The 24,052-nt window shown below is 34.7% G+C and overlaps 1 non-coding gene and 1 pseudogene across 1 annotated transcript; one reads left to right on the top strand and one right to left on the bottom strand.

The window, feature by feature from the left end:
* Positions 1-8,664: 8,664 nt before the first annotated feature.
* Positions 8,665-8,738, bottom strand: TRNAR-UCU (transfer RNA arginine (anticodon UCU)). Its single transcript has one exon. It is a non-coding gene; the product is annotated as a tRNA-Arg (tRNA).
* Positions 8,739-10,385: 1,647 nt separating this feature from the next.
* LOC149539494 (uncharacterized) lies at positions 10,386-12,324 on the top strand (annotated as a pseudogene).
* The last annotated feature ends 11,728 nt before the right edge of the window (positions 12,325-24,052 follow it).

Here is a 24,052-nt window from a genome sequence, read left to right as displayed (position 1 = left end):
TTCTTGGTTCTATGTTAATGTGGTAATAAATAAAACCCTTCCCACCTTTGAAATTCTAAAGTCAAGGTTTTGGAAGCACATACAAGCTATGGTTTATGAAAATTCTTCCACATTTTTCTAGAACTGCACAACTAAGGGACATATTGCAGATTCTTGTAAACTGGAAGAACAAAACACTAAGGAAAAAATCTCCTCCTTGGGGACTATTAATATTACTGAGGAAGAATGTTTAAAACCCCATGAACCCACCTCCCAAAGTGAGTTAGGTACTAATAACATGGAAGGGGAGAAATTAAGTGATTATGGAGGTTTAGGAAGGCCCCTCAAGAGAACAAATCAAGCAAAAGGATACACAAACTATTGATACCAACCATAAGTTGGTTGAGATATTAAAACCTGATGTCCCTCAATTAAAGTGGCCATCCAACCAATAGGATGTGGTTGAGGTATAAAGTACCTTGATCTCTACTTTCCAACCTCAAGCAGATGGGAAAACCCAAAAGAAAGATGGTCCTCTACACGTGACCCTTGTGGTTATGGTTAGTGCTACTAATCTAACCCCATGGACCTAGTCAGTATTATTGATCTCTCCAAGTCTTCAACACTTAACCCCCCTCCCCATCAAATGGTTACACCAAGAAGAGGATAGGAGAATATACCTCCTTGAAGCTACAATACTCAACCTCTCCATGTAAGGATTACAAATGGTAGAAGACCTCTAGCAGTAGGGGGAAGAAACTTTAGTGGAAGATGACATTGATGAGGAGGAAGAGGACTGGAAAATTCAAAAGAAGAAGACCAAATCCAAGAATACTGAAAAACTAGATGTGGGTGGTGACTCTACAAGACGGAGACCTAAAGACAGGGCCAGACATCATAAAGTCATTGCAAGAGAGATTTCTACTAGAAGGAAACTCATTTTAGACACCCATCAAAGAGGTAAAAAAATTATCTTCCTATCCTAAAATATAAGAGGTAAAAAATGATCTTCCTATCCCTTTGTGGGTATCCCAATTCTTCCATGAATAACTAGAGCCATATCATCTCCTTGGATTGCTCTGTTAACCTTTTGCAACCAATAAATCCAACTCACTACTATCCCACCAATAGTAATCTGCCTGGTATCAATATCCCCTACCATATCTGAGTCAACATAGCCTTGTAAATTAGTAGTAGAGCCCCCAAATGCAAACAATGACTAGATGTTCCTCTCCAATATCTTAGAATCCATTTGATTGCATTCCAATGATCAATCCTTGGATGACTATTATACTTGCTAAGAACTCCCACTACATGTGAAATATTTAGCCTAATACATACCATAGTATACATTAAACTTACTACAATTGAAGCATAAGGTACCTTGGAAATCTTATCCTCCTCTTCTGGTGTCTTTAGACACATCTCCTTAGTCAAATTTAAATGAGTAGGTAAAGGTGTGTTTAAAACTTTAACATTCTCTATAGAGAAATGTTGCAACACATTCTCAAAATAATCAACCTGAGATAAAGTTAATTTTTTGTGCTTCCTATCTCTGCAAATTTTCATACCAAGGATTTGTTTTTTTTCCCCCAAATTCTTCATAGAAAATGAATGTGCCATTTTTTCTTTCAACCCCTTAATGTGATCCATGTTAGACCTAGATACAAGCATATCATCAACATATAAACATAAAATAATGTAGTTGTCATCATCTAACCTCTTAAAATAAACACAATGGTCAGAATGACACTAAGTATAACCATGTTCATTCATAAAATTGTCAAATTTAAGATACCACTGTCAAGGTGCTTGCTTCAAACCATATAAACTTTTCTTCAATCTGCACACTAAGTTCTCTTTACCTTTGACCTCAAATCCATGTGCCTCTACCATATATATTTCTTCATCCAAATCTCCATGAAAAAAAATTGTTCTAACATCAATTTGCTCCAAATACAAATCTTTAGTAGCCACAATACTTAAAATAGTATAAATAGAAGTCATTTAACAACATGAGAAAATATCTCATCAAAAGCAATGCCCTTTTCCTATATAAATCCTTTAACAACTAATCTATCCTTAAATCTACCTACATCCTCTTCTTTCAACCTATAAATTCATTTATTATGTAAAGCTCTTTTACCTACAAAGAACTTACATAAATCTTAAGTCTTATTTTTCAATAAGGAATCAATTTCTTCTATCATTGCAGACTCCTACTAAATCTTTGTATCCACTTGTACAGCTTCATCATAACATTTAGGTTCATCAACATCTATTAATAAAATAGAATACAAAGAGGGGGGAAATCTTTCTAGAGGTCTACTTAACCTTTTTAATTGTCTAACATTCATCGGGGTGTGTGGTATTCATTATTGCAATTGTTGTAGAGCATGAGGGATTGTTGGAACATCATTCTCTTGATTATCATCCAATACTACATAGTCATTTTTTGGAAATCTAATTGAAAAGCTCATTTTTGAAGATCAAAGAGGGAGATTTTTGCAAAGAAGGAAGAGTGTTGTTTTCAATCATTATTTTGTCATTGATGTCAAACCTGCTATTTGTAGGAATGGCATTTTCTTATAAGATCCAAGTACTATCACTTAGTTGATTGATGAAGAGGATTTGATCAACAAGATGTAACAAGAGTGCCTAAGGGAAAGGTTAAGTTATGATGTTGTAATGAAGTGCAAGGATCAGTGAAGCCAATGGTTAAATGATGTATTGATAACATACTCAAAGATACAGAGGTTGGTCACACTTAGAAACATTAGAGAAATAAGTTATAAAAAGGTTGATTGCAAGGCTTAAACTAAGTTCATTATTGGGTGCTAAGAAAGCTAGTTGAAGCCGAGAAAATTCTTAGTTGGAGCTGAGCAACAAAAAATTCTCGTGTGTGCCAAGTGATCTTTAGGTGTCAAGCATAAAGAAAAACACAATTGATGTCGAGTAACACAGTATGTGTTGAGCACCAGTATTTCAATAATGTTGAGCTGTTGTATTATTTTAAATAACAAAGATTCACCAAATCTAAGCCAACAAAGTTGTTGTCTTGAATTTTTTGAACTAGTTGGAAGATAAGGATGATGAGCTGGTGGCATAGAATTCTATGTAAACCATTTTTGGGTGAATTCAAAAGGATTATTCAAGAAGTTTCTAGAGGATACAAAATATGGGTTAGATACAATGAATCCTACCTAATCCATACGAATTGAAATTGAAGAATGGAAGAATAGAGCAAGAAAGGAACTCCAAGACTTCTATTTAAGAAGTCATAGACCAAGAAGAAAATGTTGTTGCTACTAAAGAGCCAAATTATGAAGTGGTTAGAAGGGTGTCTAGAAGAAGACATCTAGGAGAAGGAAGAGCACAAAGGCTCTACTTCTATAAGTGGTCAAGAAGAGATGATTGCACTAGTACATTGAGCATGGAGACTGAAGGAGACTAAGCTTGAAAGGAGGGCACGCTGTCAAGAGTTGTAGTGATTGAAGGCCAGAAAATGAGAAGAGCTGAAGAGTGATCTGAGATCTACAAATTCAGTTGTATGTTGTAATCAGGTCAAAATCCCTAATTGTTACTCTCTAGAAATTGTATTAGTTAGGATAGAAGAAAAGTTCTATGGACTTAGGTTGGCCTAACAATCATTTGTAAATCTTTTAACAGGGTGGCATTCCAAGTGAATGTTCTAAAGTCCTCTAACCAAGCCCACTTCTGACATGGTGGTTAAATCTTCTAACAAGGTCACATTTAACAATTTGTTGTAAGCCTTTAACAGGGTAGGCTTTTCACAAGGCATCACTTCAGAAGAGTGAGAATTGAGTAGCATGTTACTAGTGGTTTTTCCCAAATTGGGTTTCCACGTAAATCACTATGTTATGTGTTGATTTCTTATGTGTTATGATTGCATGTTGATTAGAAGAGTTAATGCTTGGATGAATGAATGGTTGAATGGGATCACTATACTTAGTGAAAAGTTTGAATAGGACAGTTGGACCTTGAATAATTGATTCACCCACCTTCTCAGTTATTCTAAAGCATTTCTAACATCATTTTCTTTCTTCTCATATTGTTGTAACATATTTTTGTACAACACTTTCTCATTGAATATGACATATGTGCTTCTTACAATTTTAAGATTTTCAAAATCCTAAAGCCTATAACCAAATTCATCAATTCTATATCCAAAAAATACATATTTCTTTTACCTAGCTTCCAACTTGGTTCTATTTTCATAATCTATATGTTCAAATACTTCACAACCAAAGGTTCTAAGAAAAGAATAACTTACCTTATTACCAATCCATGCTTCCTCTGAAATACCACAACCCAAAGGAGTAGAGGGGACTCTATTGATCAAATATTTAATAGTATTGATAGCCTCAACCCACATGCTTAATGGAAACCTAACATGCAACCTCATGCTCCTAGCATGCTCCATTATTGTCTTGTTTATGCATTTAGCCACTCCATTTTCTTGTGGAGTCCTTGGAACAATTGTCTATCTACAGATACCATTAAAGGAACAATAATCTTCAAATTCATTGTTGTGATACTCACCACCATTATCAGAACTAAGACATTTTAGTTTTTTACCAATCTCATTCTCAACTAAGCATTTCCATCTTTTAAAAGTTACAAATACATTAGATTTATGTCTAAGAAAATAAACCCATACTTTTCTAGTTGCATCATCAATGAATGTAACATAATAATGAGATTCACCAAAGGGAAAATACCTAAGCTAGATCCCACACATCTATATGCACAAGCTCTAATTTATAATCTTTGTTTTCCTTCCCACTCTTCACAAAACTAAGTCTCTTTTATTTTGTGTACACAAAACTTTCACATTAATCCATATTGCTGCATTTCAAACTAGGTAAAACTTTCTTTGAATGAAGTAATTTAATACCTTTCACACTCATGTTCCCAATTCTATTGTGCCATAATGGTATTTCAGAAACTGCAACAATTATTTGTTCTCCCTGCTCAACTTTAGCAACTATTTTTGAACATTCATTTTTCTCTGTAACAATTAAAGTAGAATGAATAGTATGATCTGTACAAAGATATAAGGTGCCTATTTTCACACCCTTTACTACTACAAGGGATCCTTTTGAAACCTTCCAATTTTTTTCATTAAAAGTAATTGTGCAACCCTCATCACCTAGCTGCCCTACTAAAATTAAATTCCTACTCAATCTTGGAATGTATCTTACCTCTTGCAGTAGCCAATAATTCCCATTTTATAAGTTAATCTTAATTTTTTCCTTTCCAATAATCTAAAAAGGCTCATTATCCCTCAAATAAACTAGTCCAAAATCCCCTTGGACACAATCAAGAAAATAACCTTTATGGGGAGTAGCATGAAATGAAGCCCTAGAATCTAAAACCCATGAATCATCAACACTTATAAAGAAAGAAGCAAAACATCCTCTTTAGATTTGTTACTTACCATATCTTCCTCCTTATTTCCATTTTTTTATCTCCTTAATTGTTCTTTCGATTCCAACAATCTTTTTTCTTGTGCCCTAGTTTCTCACAGTAGCAATAATATCTTGGTCCTCTAGATTGAGACCTCTTTCCCTTTAATTTTCCTCTTGATTTCTATTGATTTTCTAGGATTTGTTACAAATGTATTAACATTGCCATGATATTTGGTATGTGTTTTCCAAATGCAACATCCTCTTTAGATATATATTGAGAATAGGTAAATGAATAGATGAATGGACATGTCTATTTGTTAATCAAATAATTAATATAATAATATATTTAATAATATATATATAATATATATTTATTATATTAATTTCTTATCTTATATATTTAACATATGTTTATCTGACAAAAGCTATCAAACATTAACACTCCCTCTTAGCTAAGGAGGATGAATAAAAGATGAATATTACACCATTAGTAGTATTACAAAATTTTAAGGATATCTCATTAGATACTTCAAAAGTTTTGCACCATATGATATTGCATTCAGCATCATGAGTATTGGGCTCTTAGAATATCAATGATATTCACCAAGTACTCAAAAGGTTTTGATATCACATCTGATATCAAGAGCATTGGCCTCCTAGAATATCAACATCCAATATTCACCAAGTACTCAAATAAGGTGTGATATCACATTTGACATCACGAGTATTGGTCTCCTAGAACATCATAATATATTCACTAATTACTCAAAATAAGGTTTGATATCACATATGATATCAAGAATATTAGAATATCAAAGATATTCACCAAATACTCCAAGTAATGGTCTCCCAGAATGTTGAGATGCAAGACATTTACCATTTACTCAATTTATTTGATCTTATAATACAAGTTATTGTAAGATTGTCACCTTACAACAACTTCTCCAAATACAAGTGACATCATTTGAAAGTCATCACTTCTTCATGATGTACACAATGGGTAGGCCCATTAAAATCACATTGTCATAAGGTATATCCATGAATCATGGTCCTCTTGACTGCTATAACTTATTAATCACTAGAGAATCCATCACAACATGGTTTACTCCCTCTAGATCAATATGATCAAGATCACTGAAGGTTGACTGAATCATATCCTCTGTCTCACTCCCTCTCTTTCAAGGTTGCCTCAAATGAAATGTCAGTCTCCCTCTTTTTAGTGCTATAACACTCTTAAAGGAAAAGATCAAGGCACATAGCTCTAATAGTGCATATAGAAATATAAATACAAATGTTAGTAATTTAACTCATGTCATTTACTAACAATAACATTATAACATCTCTCTTTATTTTAAATAATAGAATTAAGATAACATAATACATAATTTCTATATATGACCTCCCCTAAAGTGACATATTCTCCTTAGAAGTTCAATATTTATAAACTACACGTAACTAGGTCCTCATTTATAAATTAAGATATGTAATACATAACTAATGATAACTATATGTTATATATATATATATATAATCACCATATATTTAGTGTCATATTATATTTGCATATATGGAGTTCATATATGTATAGTTGTTGACTTCATAATCTCAAATAATAAATCACATGAAGTAAAAATATGTGATTCAACCATAATATCAAAGAAAAAACTTCAAATATCAACAAACTTACTGGTGGGATCAAAGACCCACGTTTTTAATGGATCCCTCATACTATAAGATTTTAGCACATAAATTTCTAACTTTGTGCACTGAATTAATTTGATTACTTAACATCCACCTATCCAACTACCTTTGATCATTATTATTTGTTCCCATCCTTTGTGGTCCCCTTCTTTGCACATGTGTTTTCATTCTCCATGGATGCATAGTGAGGGAGAGATGGGTGCTAAAAATAAAATAAGCATGCCACTAGTGGAAGTGGGAAGACAAACTTTAGTCATCAAGCTCCATCTACGCTCATATGCATGCATATCATCAAATCATCGAATTGTCCTCTCCTTCTTTCAATCGATGGTGGTGGTTATTACTAGATTATATAATTCTACTTTGTCATGGATATCTCTGCTAAATATGTGTTCTTTCAATGGGAACTAACATTCTTTTTTTATTTTAAAATAGTTCCTTTATATGGCTATCATCACACCATCTATTCTATCTCCAACTTTCCTCTTATCTTTTGAATCCTCAATTTGCAAACTTGAGCTAATGTCCTCTTTTAGTTGTTCTTTTGTACAACCCCTGTTAGAGTTGTTGCCCCATTTTTTCATTATAAATAAGCCATTTGATTTATTTTAAGTCTAGGGATTCCTCCGAAAATTTATCAATGTTACTCTTTGTATATTCATAAATATTTTCAAAACCTTCACGATGAAGATAATGTCAACCATTGCATTTAATGGGACCGTGTGTTTGCAAGAAATTTATCTAAACAAGCCACAAGCATCGACTTTGATTTGGAACACACTAATACATTAGGGGTCAATTTGTGACGTTAATTTGCAACGGCAAGAAAAGGTAATGTGGTTTTGGCTTTTTTTTTCAATTTTAGCCCGATGTCGTTGCAATTGTGATGACAAGCGTCGCAATTGCGATGCCAACAGGATATAAGAGAAAAAAAAAGCCAAAAACCCTCATTTAAATGAAATCACACAACATAGGGTTCTTCTAAAAGGAAAGGAACGTGTGCAGGAGATCACTTTAGCAGCATTGAGAGGGGCATTCAGGCAAACTCGAGGCATTCAGAGGGTCAGGCAGAGATGCGCATCGGCAAGGTGTAAGACAAATAAACCCATTACTCCTTTATTCTCCATGTTTTTCAGGATCAAAAACATGCCCATTCATTTCAATGTCCAAATTTTTGAGCTCCTTCAAGTCTTTTAACGACTGCAGAGCAAAAGAGGTAGACAAGATGCCTTTTAGTAGATATTTAGGGTAAACAATTGTTCTATTAAGATATGGCATATATCTATGAATATGTACAGATGAACAAACATCAATATGCATTTCACTATCACTACCTTCGCATATATGGTAACATAAACATTTTAAAACAATCCTCTAGTCATTCAGAAAACTAGTTGCAAAAGATAAGGAAAGAGCCATATTGATAGTGTCACCTAAGACCATGCTACAAGAAGAGCTTTAAACTCACAGAAAGCAGAGCAGTGCTCGCATTTTGCAGCAAACTTTGAGAAACATGTCAAAAATGAAATGATAAAATTCATTTTGACAAACTCGACCACAGTAGGAGTCAAACCCACGACCTTTTGATCAGAAGTCAAACGCGCTAATCCACTACGCTATGTGGCCATGTGATGATTGTTGTGGCCAAATTAAGTTTTTGTTACATTTTATGTTGACTATCATTTCAATGCCTATTATAATTCTATGGGACACAATTGCTCTCAACATTTTGTAGGTATATAATGAAGCTTATATAACTACTTCTCTTCAAATAATTGTGAAAAATGAAACATCAAATTCATTCCTAAGGCTGAAAATATAGAGATTAGAAGTTGGTGACCAATAATTCTCTTTAAGATGGAGGACACATTTCTGGTTACTTAGATAATAGGAATTTTACTTTGTTGGTAATTTGAGAATCTTGGAAAACCTTAGAGATCATTAAATTCCTCCATATTAAACACTTTTTGATTAAACAAACTAGCCCCAAATCAGTATATTTCTCAATTTATAGGCACAAAATATCTATGGTAGTAGGAATACACCTGAATTAGAAAGCAACTTACAGGCAAACAAATTTTAATTCCCATGAACAGGAGAGCAATCTAAATGCCAACAAATTATAGTTCTTCCACTGCTTTTATTTCAACAATCCATGTGGTTGCACCATAATTGGATGCTTATCTTACAGTGATAGAAGATGTTTCTCCCTTATGTTTTAACTTGTCATGATCACCCCCAAGTGGACGTCGTGGTGGGCGAATGTGTTTGCACTATGAGGAATTATCAACATATTTTGCATTCACACTCTTCATTTTAGATACTTCAACCTTGGTACACGCAGAGAAGAAAGAGGCCATAAAACTAGTTCTTAATGAATCCTTTGTTTTCCTCACATCAGCAATTGGGGCTGGTGAGCTTTTGTTGTGTTTGGCGAGAGGCTCTTGCCAATGAGCTCTACGCATTCTTCTGCATGTCTTTTGCACATCCTTCTCCAGTAACATCACAAGACATTAACATTCAGTAACATCAGGTTCTAGTTTAAATGTCATAAGACATTATGGTCTTGACAACAATATGGCAATCTACATTTGACCAAAGAAAATTGCAAAATATCAACCTTTATGAGATAAATTAATTTGGCAATTGTATTATGGTTCACTAGGCTCAAGCTATTTGCAATTTATCTTCCCATGTCCCAAAGATGGTCATGCATTCTCATTATAACTGTTAATGTTTCTCATGAATGCCCTTTCATTTCTTGAACAAGACACTTGTTTTTAAGTGTTTCCATTGCATGCCGAGAGCTCCATGCTGATGCCTCCCGTACTTCCATGGCAGTGTGCTTCGATTTGTCAACAAAAAGACATGCTAAATCCATGAAAATTTGTTGTTCCTCATAGTCCAATGCATCAAAGCTTATTTTATTTTGCATAGCCTTGGGTGGTAAGATCTCACTCCCGAAGCCCATTATGGTAGGATGGTAGCAACAGATTTACGACTATATATTAAAAATTTGGGATACAAGTTGGAAAATTGTTACAAGTATCCCATTACATGAGATCAAGATTCAAGTTTAAATGTTCATATAATGAATAAAATTCAAAAATCCTTGCTCAATATTCATTAATTCAAGTATAAAAGTAATAATAGAACATTATTTTCATTGGAAATGAAAGGCCCTAAGTCCACAAAATGGCCAGTAATAGAAAGTACATTTGGTTGCATGTATCTTACACAGAAATGTAGTGGTATTATATATCTAGCATAATTATGAAAGTATGGCCCTCATTGCGAAGGTCTATAGTATCTAACTTAAGGCATCCTCATTTTCAGCCTTACATTGCTAAAGGCAGGACACATTTTGGCCTTGTTCACTGTTCGACCCCAGATAGGGTCTTGAGGGGTGGATACCATCTTGAACAGGAAAATATAGATGAAAGCAACAGCAGTTGTGATAGAGAAGGTTCCAGTAATAGTGATCTAACTTGTCCAGTAAGGCCCCTTCGTGATTATGTGAATGCTAGAGATAGTGCATTGCAAGATAGCCTTTCGCATAACATTGGAAGTGAAGGTACATGGTCATACACAAGAAAGGAATTACCAAAATCTTCCAAGAAGGTTTTTTTAAATAAATATTCAACTGTGCAGGAACCAGAGGAATCAAATTTGTGTTCAAAGGATTTTCCATTGGATAGGCATTGTGGCCATAGCTTTCTTGCAGAAAATTTGAAAAGTCTTGTAGATAGAAATAAAGAAGTAAAGCACCCCATGGTTCATAAGAAAAGCTCTCCTGCAAATGCAACAAAGTGACTTGCAAAAGAGATTGTTGGAGTGGGAAGCCCTCGGACCCCTAATCGAGTTTTCCCCACTCCTAGAGTAAAAACAGATTCTGTAAAGAAGGCACATCTTACTCAAGGCAAGCAATCTATAAGTTCCAAATTCTTATTATTTCTACAATTTTCTTTTGTTATCTTAACTGTAATGTTAACTTGAGTCATAAATTTGACAGCTACCCTATGGAGAACCTTCACCATGAGTTGTCTTGACACCAAAATTGGATGGTAAATATTCACACACAAAACAATCTCAACGTCCATCTTGTGTACCAGGTTCAACTCCAGGTATTTCTAGTCGTAGGGCCTCCTTGCCCCTACCAAAAAAGCCATCAGTTTCACAGCCTACATTCATTACTAACAGTCCTCAGAATGGAACACCTAAAGTAAAATCTGTTAACAATGAATTTGTAACACCTAGGCCACGAAAATCTTCTTTAACTTCACGCTCATTAGCATCTTCATTTGGAAGAATTGAAGCACTCATTGAGAGATCAAACCTTACTCCAGAAGATGCAACTAATAAGTCACCTTATGTTTCTAAAGCTGCCACTTTGTGGTATTCTGACAGAAAAAAATATTCAGGGCTTCGAGCTATGCAGTCTCCTGATGTATCAGTTAATGCACCCAGACTTGATCGAATTGCGGAGTTCTCCATAGCCCCTTCTAAAAATTTGCTACCCGCTGCAAAACAGTGTGTTAAGGGTACTCACTTAGACATTCTTGGAGAAGAAAGTTATCATTTGAGAGCAGAGAGTAGCCCATATGGATTGCATTTAGAAAGGTCCACCTCATCAAGCTTAGGTTCAGATAGGGATGATGCAAACTATGATAGAACACAAGAGAAGTGCACGATCTAGATCAATGCAAAAGCTCCTGCTTCTGTTCACGTGAAACCAGCCTTCAATGATGTTATTCATGTAATTAGACACAGTGCTTTTCGAGTTGGTACAGATCAAGCTAAGTCAGAGAGAGGAACTGTGAGCAGCTTGCTGCAAGGAAGAACATATGTGAATTCATTTTTAGATGCAAACAATAATGATCTAGATGTCCTATCAGTTCCCATGGGAACAACTGTTACTGGCCATCATATTGCAGATCAGCACCTTAAGAAAACCTCAACCTCCAGCAGAGATTCTGATTATTCTCAAAAATGAGTAAAAGGAGGAATAGATCTTAAATCATATCAACAAAGAGAAAAAGCTCTTGAAGGCTTGCTAGAGCTTAGTGCACAATTACTCCAAGAGCAGAGACTAGAAGAACCTGGCATAGTTTTGAGGCCTTTTGGATGTGGTAAAGTCTCCCCAAGAGAAACAACCATTTGGTTGACAAAAAGCCTGAAAGGAGCAATGAGTGATGTTCACTACATGGGTTGAGAAATATAGATATTTCAACATGGCACTTGTTTATATATGTTTTGTATCTAGTTTTCTGATGTGTAAATATTACTTGGCCCTCAATTTGGCTCCAAGTGGAACATTTCCTCTTTATATCTGACTTACACTGTCTCATCTATAGCATCTTTTTGTAGATAGATGGATGATATCTGTTTGTCCATATAGGATCTTATTTTTGGGTAGTCGTTGATGGTGTTGCTGTATGCTTTTCGGTCGATGGTTGGTCTGACCGCTTTCTTTAACTATGGGTTTGCTTGATGGCAGCAACCCAATTGTTGAGAAAATTTGGGGGTAACCTAGTTGCTTCTTTTTTCAAGGTGATCTGAGTTGGTTATTGCTTTAGTTCACCCTGAGGAATGTTAGTAGGAGGCACAATAGCCCTACATTTTCCTATGGATGATTCTCTTGTTGAGTTTGTATGGTTGCAACGGGTTCTATAATGTAGCAGGTTTACAATTTTGTCTTGAGCTGCATGGTTATATATTTGCAATATCATTTTTTTCTAGAAGAGCAGCAAAGATGCAAAAAGAATTGAAGTTAAATTCCTGAGTTGTGTGCCATAACCATAATACAGTGCGGTTTTTGGAAGGGAATGCAGGCTCACAGTATCATATTCTATGTAATGGAATAAAATGCAACATATTCTTTTGGAAACAGCGGTCAATTTGCAATAGACCAGACTGCAAGTGCATTGTTATATCGTGTAATTCCAATCAAAATTTTAATAGTCCAGCACATTGATAAAGTTAATTGTAATAGGCCAGCTCATTTCAAGAGTTAATTGTAATTCTCTCTTTTTAAAAGAGCCTGTAACATTATTGATCATGGCATTATATTTTATGTAAACGAAAGTTTGCAGTGGTTTCCTACTATCTACCATAGTAGTAAAAATCTTCTTAGTAAAAAAAAGGCAAACCAACAGATTCAGAAATTATCGAACTATCACAAATCAATCAAGAAAAAATCATATTTTCAACACACATAAAATAAAGATGAAAAAATTAACAAAACATGGTTTTATAGAATAGAGATACAAAAATAAAATAAAATGAAAGCTTATTCCATAAACTATGAGATACATTTTTTCTTATTTATGTTCATATTGTATTTGATTAAATTGTATTGCACAATACATACTACACACTGTATAAATGATAACTAATTGTTGATAGTTTTCAATTACAATTTCCTTTGTATGAAGTCAACCTAAAAACTAAGTACAAAGTTGCAAAAAAATCTATGTTCCTTTAGAGTCTTGGGAAGGGTGGGACCTAGGATCTTGATTTGGGGATGGTGGTTAGCAAGGGTTGATTTGGGGACAATCGTTGGCACAAGTTTAGGGATGGAGCACCTAAAAGGGTCAAGAGGCAATGTCCCTTATAGGGATTTGGGGTCAGTACCCTCAGCAAGATTGACAAGCAACATCCCTTTTGTAATACAAGCAACATCACACTACCATTTTTCACAATGATAGGATGAAAATTGATTGTAAATCAGAGTAGCAACAATTCAGACATGTCCTTCACAATTACATAATCATGAACGTTGGCAATTAGTGATTAATCAAAAAATCACATTTTTTGGCTTCATCAACACATTCCTTGCAGCATCATATGAAGTTCCTTACACAGTTGGCAAATGTGGGCTTAGCAAAAACTTTGGTAAATTAAAAATTGCTTAAGTTTATTTAAAAAACAACTTTCTGTTATACATAACAATTTTTTTGCTATCCAAGATTTTACTTGATGTTTTTTCTAGAAGAGATTGTATATGTTTTTTGAATCACAATGTTTTAGATCTCACTCTATGACAATCATATGGGATCTAGTTATGATCCTCTATATTCATATTAGAGGCTTTGATGTTGAAATTGTCTTAGCAAATAATCATGACGATGACCATAGGGTCTCTTGATAATTTGTTTGGTGACTAATCTATTTATGTTAAAGCAAGATGTATCAGCATTGACTGTAGCAGAAAAACAAGTTACACAGATGAAAACTTGCATTATTGCACTTACAACTGACATTTGACACTTGGAGTTGAGGTGGGTGATAACAAAGAGCTCATCAATTTTCACTTTGTTATCTTCTAGCTACAAGTCTACACCATTCTTCACTGTTTTTTATGTATACCTAATACAATTTTATTTTTCAAAATGTTTATCACTGCCACAGTTTTTGACAATTGGCTTCTTTGTATTAACGCCTATAAGGAGCCATTGGATATTGGAAGATAAAGGTTATAAATCCCAGGTAGTTTGTCTGCGAGATTTCTTTTGGATTTGGCTATGTTACATGAAATGCTGAAGTAAGATGCACTAATTTCAACCCATTCTGATTGATTTGTACAGATTCTTATAACCAGTTCCATATATTTAATTACATTTAGACACTATCTTTTAATACTTTATTTTATTGTGCTACATATTCTATTTCATATTTGTGATATATGATGAAAGTATTATAACATATGGAGGAACAATCCATGAGTGGCGTGGCCAGTTGAAATGGTTTTAGTTTCAATTTTACATCATTTGATACAAATAATCAGTTTACCAATTGACCCCTAGGTTCATTCCATTTGCAGTAAAATCTTCATTACATAGAAAATGTTCACAAAATCTATGTCAATGCTCACACATCTTCTTGGACTTACGCAAATCTATGTCAATCCTCACACATTTTCTTGGACTTACGCAGGAACTATGTTGCCTTGCAGCTCTTGTTAAATATGTTATCAACTTGACTTTTCTATTAAAGGCTCTCATGCTGAATTGAAAGCCAGGTAAAGAAAAAAATATTATACACTATTTTGTTGGTACCCTGTGCAGCACAACAAACTTGTTCTTACTATAAGAAAATTTTCTTTTCTTTTGTTTCATTGCAGATCTTCTTCTTGCATGGAGGTCTCTCCCCATCATTGGACACACTTGATAACATTCAAGCTTTGGATCGCATACAGGAAGTGCGTCTATACACATAAGTATAAACTTCTTCTTTTCCCGCAACACATATAACAACAATTTTAAGTGCTTGCAAGGTATATACTTATGAATAAATATTACATCTTGATTTAAATGTATGAAAACAATTTTCATTCCTTTTAAGCTTCATTCATCTCGAGGTGCAATTCAAAAACTCACGAATAGTGGCTTTTGTTCTTCAGGATACCTTTAAGGGAAGAGTATGTGAATGCCCCCTCGTGTCTGGAGTCCAGTTTAGAGGAGATGGCTATTTACACTGCTAAGGTTTGTTGAATCTAATTCTAAATAACATTGCTTGCTATTGTTGAATCTAATCTAATGTATATTTTAAGTAGACTTGTAGCTTATATGTTTTGAAATTTTTGTTAGGCCTTGTAGTTTGTATAATTTGATTGCTAGAGAGCTTCTACAGCTAAGCAAGAAGGCCGTTGCACGAGTTATAGCCACGCGCTCAGGTATGAAAATTGTTTTTTTTTATTCTAATGTATATTTTGACTAGACTTTTAGCTTATATGTTTTGAAATTGCTTTTAGTGGCTTAATGTTGTAAGGTCTCTTGAAATAAGACCTTCAGGCGGTTGGTCAAAGTTTTACAAATAATCTTAGGAATAAAGTCAAAGAAAGTATTTTTAAAATATTAAAGTATTTAGCTAGGTCTAAGAAGATTTGTGTACTTTTGACAGTTTTTCTTAGTTTGTGAAAGTTGTAGACCGAAGTTTTCATAGCCCAATTTTTGCTTCCTGCAAAGAACGATCATGTTAGATAATATAAGTGAAGAACAAAACAGGGAGACAATCGCTAGATTGTGGTCTAAGTTGAAAAGAAAAGGTGATGGAAAATGTTATTGTCCTTGCAATATTTGTAAGGGCTTAAACCATAGAATACTGCTAATCAAAACAGTTAAGAGACATTGTAGGGAGAATGGTCACATTGAAGGGGGGCATGACTATCATCCACTGGTAAGTCGTTCATTATATCATTTTAACAATTTATATACATATGAAATCACTTGATGATGAGTTGATGATCATGGTTTATTTATGTTAATCAATTTTATATAGGTTGATCTTCCTAGGGAAGTACATGATATGAACCACAACAATCCGAAGAATATGGTTTTCAAAGTGGAGGAACATGGAGGTGCAAATATCCAAGGTGAAGATAATGATCCCATGGAAGATGACGATCATGCACCAGAAAACACAATTGAAGAGGATGGTATAAATACATTGATCCGTGACACATCTAGTCCAAGCGTATTTGATGATGATGATGATGATAGCCTCGATGTACCTCTACTTCAGAAGGCATACAAGCCCCTATACAAAGACTCCCAAACAACTCTTCTCTCTGTTGTATTGTTGTTGTTGAACTTGAAGGTTATGAATGGTTTATTCAACATAAAAATGTCATGTATGTTAAGGTATGTCATATATGTCTTGATAGTTAACAAAGGGTGAATAATGTACCACTAATATTGTTTATATTAACAACTTATATTTTTTGTTGTAGATTAATAGGCGAGTTTTTGTTACCATCATCAAATATTCTACCTCGCTCATATCGAGAATTAACTGTTGTTATGAAAGATATTGGAATGGAGTATGAAGCAATACATGCTTGTCCCAATGATCATATTATATATTATAAAGAACATGAATTTGGAACACAATGCCCTGTATGTCATACGAGTAGATATCGAACAGATCGACTAACAAAAAAGGTGCCTCAAAAGGTTCTTTGTTACATCCCCTGGTTTTAGTGGAATCTAATAATATAGTTTTTGTAATATCTACTGGTTTTTTAATAAATATTGCACATTTGAATGATATTCTAGTTTCTTTGTCTATTGATCAATCAGAGGAGGGCAATTTTAAGAACACTCTTTATGGTGTTCTTGTTCATGATGGCTGGAGCACACATTCTGGTCATTATTTTTGCTTTATTCGTTCATCCACAGGCATCTGGCATGCTTTAGATGATAATCAGGTATACATTTGCTATAGTTGTGAAGACATGTTTAATTTTGTGGAGCAAACTCATTATAATTTGTGTATAACAGGATACACAAAAGAGCTACAATTTTATGTAGAACCTTTTCTTTATTTGGTAACACTAATTATATTGAAGTTGCTTAGACTGATTGAAGTTATTCTTATGACATTTTGTACTCTAGGTCTATTCAGTCAGTGAGAAAAGTGTGCTTTCCTAGAAAGCTTACATGCTATTCTATATACAAGATAAGAAAACTAGCATTCAAACAGCAGGTGGGTCTGAATCTCAGTATAATGGCTCCAAACTAAAGAAGAGGGTGTCATTGAACATTGGACATCCAAAGGAAAACCACTTACAAGATTCATATGCCCCCCAGGTGACAAAAAACATACATTCTTTCCAAACAACAACAATCTCTTTTAGTGTTGCAGGTGTAAACAAGATATCCCAACAGGTAGAAAATTTGTCAAATGTCAATTTCATTTCAAAAAGTCTAGAAAAGAACACAAGTTCTGGCCAGTCATGCAGTAAATCCAGATCATTAGCAGATCATGATGCATCATGCTTGCGGTGGGGCCATTGTGGCGGCAACGCGAGCGACCTCATCGCAAGCATAATGCACCATGATCTGCTCATGATTTGGATTTACTGCATGACTGGCCAGAACTTGTGTTCTTTTCTAGACTTTCTGAAATGAAATTGACATTTGACAAATTTTCTACCTGTTGGGATATCTTGTTTACACCTGCAACACTAAAAGAGATTGCTGTCATTTGGAAAGAATGCATGTTTTCTATCACCTGGGGGGCATATGAATTCATATGCCCCATGATGCATCATGCTTGTGGCGGGGCCGCTGTGGTGGCGATGGTAGTTAGCATCGTCGCCATAGTGGCTCTGCCATATTGCTAACCGCGGACGTCGCAATTGCGATGTTCGCCCACGCATTGCGACGAAATGTGCATCGCATGCATAGTGACATCATCGCAATTCTTGACTCTGCGTCGCAATTGCGACCCATTTGGAAACATTGCGACAATCGACAGGGTCGACACCAGTGCTACTGCACCGCTAGAACCATCGCGTCCCCATCACAATTTTCCAAGGCCATCGCAAGTGAGATGCCCACGAAAGAACTAGAAAGGCTCTCGCCTTAGCGAACCTGTGGGCAGATGTCGATGCCACCCCATCGCAATGCATGGGGAAGACATCAGAATTGCGACGGGATCCGCATGCATTGCAACGGGAGCCATGCCAGGTTAGAATGGTGAAATTGTGACGGATAGGCATCAAAATTGCGACATCTAAGGATAGACATCATAATTTGCAACTAAAAAACAACGACGTCTACTACCGTCACAATGGCGACACATTGTTGTCGCAATTGCGACACTTAGCCGTCGCAAATCGATGCCAAATGTATTAGTGAAATTTTACCAACATATCCCTTTAGAGTATTTGTAATTATCATTTCTCTTGTTTCCCTATGATTTTCGACTATTTTAAGCATATATGAACCTCCTGATATATGTATGAAATCTTATAATAATATCCTTCGTATCTACTATGATAGATAGATATTGTAGAGTGAACATGATTACATCTTGTGTGGTTTCGCATATCTTCAACAATCCATTTTTACATTTGCAACCTGGCTTTGATACCATTTTGATTTTCTAGGATCTATTGCAAATGTATTAACATTGCCATGATATTTTGTATGAGCTTTCCAAATGCAACATCCTCTTTAGATATATATTGAGGATAGGTAAATGAATAGACAAAGGGAAATGTCTATTTGTTAATTAGATAATTAATATAATAATATATTTAATCATATATATATAATATATATTTATTATATTAATTTCTTATCTCATATATTTAACATATGTTTATCTGACAAAAGCTATCAAATATTAACAATTTCTCATGATTCTAGAATTGTTTCCTCTCTCAATCATTTTGCCACTTCTTTGTGTGTTCAAATAACTTATTAATGTAGATCCACCTGAGTTTTTCCTTCGAGTTTCCTCACTCAAAAGAACACCAATCACATCATCAAATTTTAGGGTATTAGATCTAGAGACAAAATTACTCACAACCATTACCATGTCATTCCAAATTTTAGGCAAAGAAAGTAAAATCAAGAGAGCCCTATTTTCTTCATCAAAATTAACATTTATGAAATATTATTGAATGGTAACCATATTAAACTCATTTAAATGATCAACAAAAAATTCACCTTTTGTCATCTTCATATTAAATAAGCACTTCATGAGAAATACCTTGTTTGAAGTGGAGAGCTTTTTATATAGTTTTGCTAGGGTTTGTATCAACTCTTGAACCATCTTATCTTTTGTAATATTTAATGACATTGATTGTATTAGGCATAAATGAATACTTCCAAGTGCCTTTTGATCTAGAATTTTCCAGTCCTCATCTATTACAACAGTCAATTTCTTGGTTTTTCCTTGTAATGGTCATCATAAATCCTTATAATAAAGATAGTCCTCCATTTTCATCTTCCATAACCAAAAGTTCATCCCCTTAAATTTCTCAACCTTCAACTTGCCCTTGTTTTTCATTTCTCCCACTCAACCACGCGACTCCCACTCAATTGTGAGACCTTGCTATAGAGGATAGCTAAAACAAATGAAAACACCTCACTCTGATGCCACTGCTATTTATATGGAGTTTGATCAGTCTCCAAATGGGAGATTATTGTGATGTGGAGCCTAATCAGACTTAAAGGTTAATCTTTTCCCCTTTATTTGACACAATTTCTCCCTAGATTATTACTATGGGGGTTTTGAGGCAGTGACCCCAAGATGGGGTCAGGGGTAGTTCCCCTTCCAACGTCTTGGGGAAGAGCCCTAGGCATGCTTCCTTCATCTTATCCTTGTCTTTCATTGCTCCCACTCAATTGTGAGACCTTCCTATAGAGGATAGATTAAAGAAAAATAATGACATCTTTCTCCAATACCACTCATTAGGATTACCCACAAATAGAAATAATAGTTACATGAAAATATAACTAATGTCTAAAATAATAAATCACATAGAAGAGAACACAAGACAAAAAGATTTAATGTGGATCACCAAATCCCTACACTACATCTACCAAGCACAAGTCCAATATTATTATTATCCATTGATGTTAGGATTAAACCATGGATAGAAATAATAATTACATGCAAATATAACCAATATCAGAAAATAATAAATCACATAGAAAAGAACACAAGACACCAAGATTTAATGTGGTTCACCCAAACCCTAGGCTATGTCTACCAAATAGCAAGTCCAATATTTTATGATCCAGTGATTACAACCTGATTACAATCCGTAATCCCTTACAGCTCAATAGTACTGCAAGAACCAATTTTTGTATCACCTTATGAAGCAATCCCTAACCCTAAGCCCTTTTATACAAGTATTTTTACCACCTTAGGGTTATAATTAATAATTACATGTCAACCCAAAGTCCCGATAAAATAGGGCCCAAATTTTTTTTTAGGCCGATGCCCCAAGCCCCAAAGAATTTATGAAGTATGTAGAGTACTTTCCTGATTAGTCACCACAAACTAGCAATCTCCCACTTGGGGACTAATCAAGCTCCACACTAAACAATAATCTCCCACTTGGAGACTGATCTTGTAGCTATGCCGCTAATCCATGAGGCTTCCACTCGATCAAACTACACTGGACTCTGATGTTATTTTATTCATGTTCAGTCTAGAAGACCAATCAAAACTAAAGAGGAGTTCAACTTCTCCCTTATTACTACCTTTGTAAAAATATCTATTGGATTGTCATTTGTATGTATCTTGTCCAGCTTTAATTGTCCATCCTCCAAAACTGACTGAATGAAATGGTACTGCAATTGTATGTGTTTGGTCTTTGAATGCAAAGCTGAATTCTTTGCAAGATGAATGGCACTTTGACTATCTGTAAACAAATAATTATCCTATTGAGGGTGTCCCAATTCTTCCAAGAAGAACTAAAGACATATCATCTCCTTGGTTGCCTTTATAGTAGCTACATACTCTGCCTCTATAGTGGATAAAGCATTAACCTTGTGTAACCTAGAAACCCATCTCATGGTTGCCCCATCGACAGTAAAGACATAACTTGTAGTACTCTGTCTGGTATTAATATCCCCTGCCAAATTTGAGTCAACATAGCCCTATAAATTAGTAGTAGAACCACCAAAGTGTAAGCAATTACTGGATGTTCCTCTTAGATATCTGAGAATCCATTTAACTGCATTCCAATGCTCAATTCTTGGATGACTCATATACCTACTAACAACTCCCACTGCATGTGCAATATCTAGCCTAGTACATACCATAGCATACATCAAGCTTCCTACAGCTGAAGCATAGGGTACCTTGGACATCTTATCCTCCTCTTCTTGTTTCTTGGGACACATCTCCTTAGTCAATTTCAAATGACCAAGTAAAGGTGTGCTGACAGCTTTAGCATTCTCCATAGAGAAATGTTGCAACACCTTCTCAACATAATCAACCTAAGATGGCATCAATTTTATGTTCTTCCTATCTCTGCAAATCTTCATACCAAGGATTTTTTTTTCTACTCCCAAATCCTTCATAGCAAATGCATGTGCTAACTGGCATTTCAACCCCTTAATATGATCCCTGTTAGACCTAGCTACAAGAATATCATCAACATATAAACAAAAAATAATGTAGCTGTCATCATCCAACCTCCTAAAATAAAAAAAAATGATCTGAATGACACCTATTGTATCCATGCTCATGCATAAAACTGTCAAATTTTAGATACCATTGTTGAGGTTCTCACTTCAAGCCATATAAACTTTTCTTCAATTTGCACACTAAGTTCTCCTTACCTTTGACCTCAAAACCCTATGGTTGAGCCATATATATCTCTTCATTTAAATCACCATGAAGGAAGGTTTTTTTAACATCAAGCTACTCTAAATAAAAATCTTCAGTACCCACAAGACTTAAAACAGTATGGATAGAAGTCATCTTAACAATAGAAGAAAATATCTCATCAAAATCAATGCCCTTTTTCTATGCAAATCTTTTCACAACTAACCTAGCTTTAAATATTTTCTTACCTCCATCCTCTTCTTTTAACCTATAAACCCACTTATTCTGTAAAGCTCTTTTACCTACAAGCAACTTGCACAAATCCCTTGTCTTATTCTTTAGCACAAAATCCATTTCATCTTTCGTTGCAGACTCTCGCTAAATCTTAGTATTCACCTGCATAGTTTCATCATAACATTCAAGTTCACCAACATCAATAAGTAAAATAGAATACAAAGAGGGAGAAAATCTTTCTGGAGGTCTAATTTTCCTTTTTGATCATCTAATATTCACTGGTGTATGTGGTATTTGTTGTTGCAATTGTTGCACATCATGAGGAATGGTTGGAACATCATCTTTTGGAGTATCATCTAGCACTATATAACCATTTTTTTCTTCTCATGTTGCTGCAACAAATCTTTGTACAACACTTTCTCATTGAATATGACATACCTGCTTCTTACAATTTTATGATTTTCAAAATCCCAAAGCCTATAACGAAATTCATTAATGTCATATCCAACAAATACACATGTTTTTGACTTAGCTTCAAACTTGGTTCTATTTTCAAAATATATATGAGCAAAAGCTTCACAACTGAAGGTCTTGAGAAAAGAATAACTCACCTTCTTACTAGCCCATGCTTCCTCTAGAATACCACAACTGAAAGGAGTAGAGGGACCTCTATTAATCAACTATACAATAGTATTAACAACCTCTACTCACATTTGTAAGGGCAACCCAACATGCAACTTCATGCTCCTTGTACGCTCCATTATAGTCCTACTCATGTGTTCAGCCACTCCATTTTCTTGTGGAGTCCTTGGAATAATTTTTTGTCTACAAATACCATTAGTGGAGCAATAATCTTCAAATTCATGACTGCAATAGTCACTACCATTATTAGATCTGAGACATTTTAATTTTTTACCAGTCTCATTTTCAACCAAGCATTTCCATTTCTTAAAAGTTTTAAATACATCAGATTTCTGCCTAAGGAAATAAACCCATACTTTTCTAGTTGTGTCATCAATGAATGTAACATAGTAATGAGAGTGACCAAGGGAAGATACCTGAGCTGGTCCCTATACATCTGTATGCACAAGCTCTAATTTCTCCTTTTTATTTTCTTTCCCAGTCTTCACAAAACTCACTCTCTTTTGTTTTTCATACACACAGCTTTCACAGAAATCCATATTAGCACATTTTAGACCTGGTAAAACTTTCTTTGAATGAAGTAATTTCATACCTTTCTCACTCATGTGCCCAAGTCTATTGTGCCACAACATTGTATCAGAATCTACAGTAGCTATTTATTCTCCCCGCTCAACTGCAACAATTGTTCCTGAACATTCATTTTTCTCTAGAACAATTAAAGTAGAAGGAACAATATGACCTATACAAAAATATAAGGTGTCTACTTTCACACCTTTTGCTACTACAAGGGAACTTTTTGAAACCTTCCAATTTTTATCATTAAAAGTAAGTATACAACTCTCATCACCAAGTTGCCCTGCTGAAATTAAATTCCTACTCAACCTTGGAACATGTCTTACCTTATGTAGTAGCCAATGATTCTCATTCTGCAACTTAATCTTAATTTTTGCCTTCCCAACAATTTGACAGGGTTCATTATCCCCCAAATA

The sequence above is a fragment of the Cupressus sempervirens genome, chromosome 9 (genome assembly GCF_028749045.1).
Source record: "Cupressus sempervirens isolate cs-2001-9-10 chromosome 9, ASM2874904v1, whole genome shotgun sequence".
In the NCBI taxonomy this organism is placed as follows: Eukaryota; Viridiplantae; Streptophyta; class Pinopsida; order Cupressales; family Cupressaceae; genus Cupressus; species Cupressus sempervirens.
This window is presented reverse-complemented; position numbering and strand designations above follow the sequence as displayed.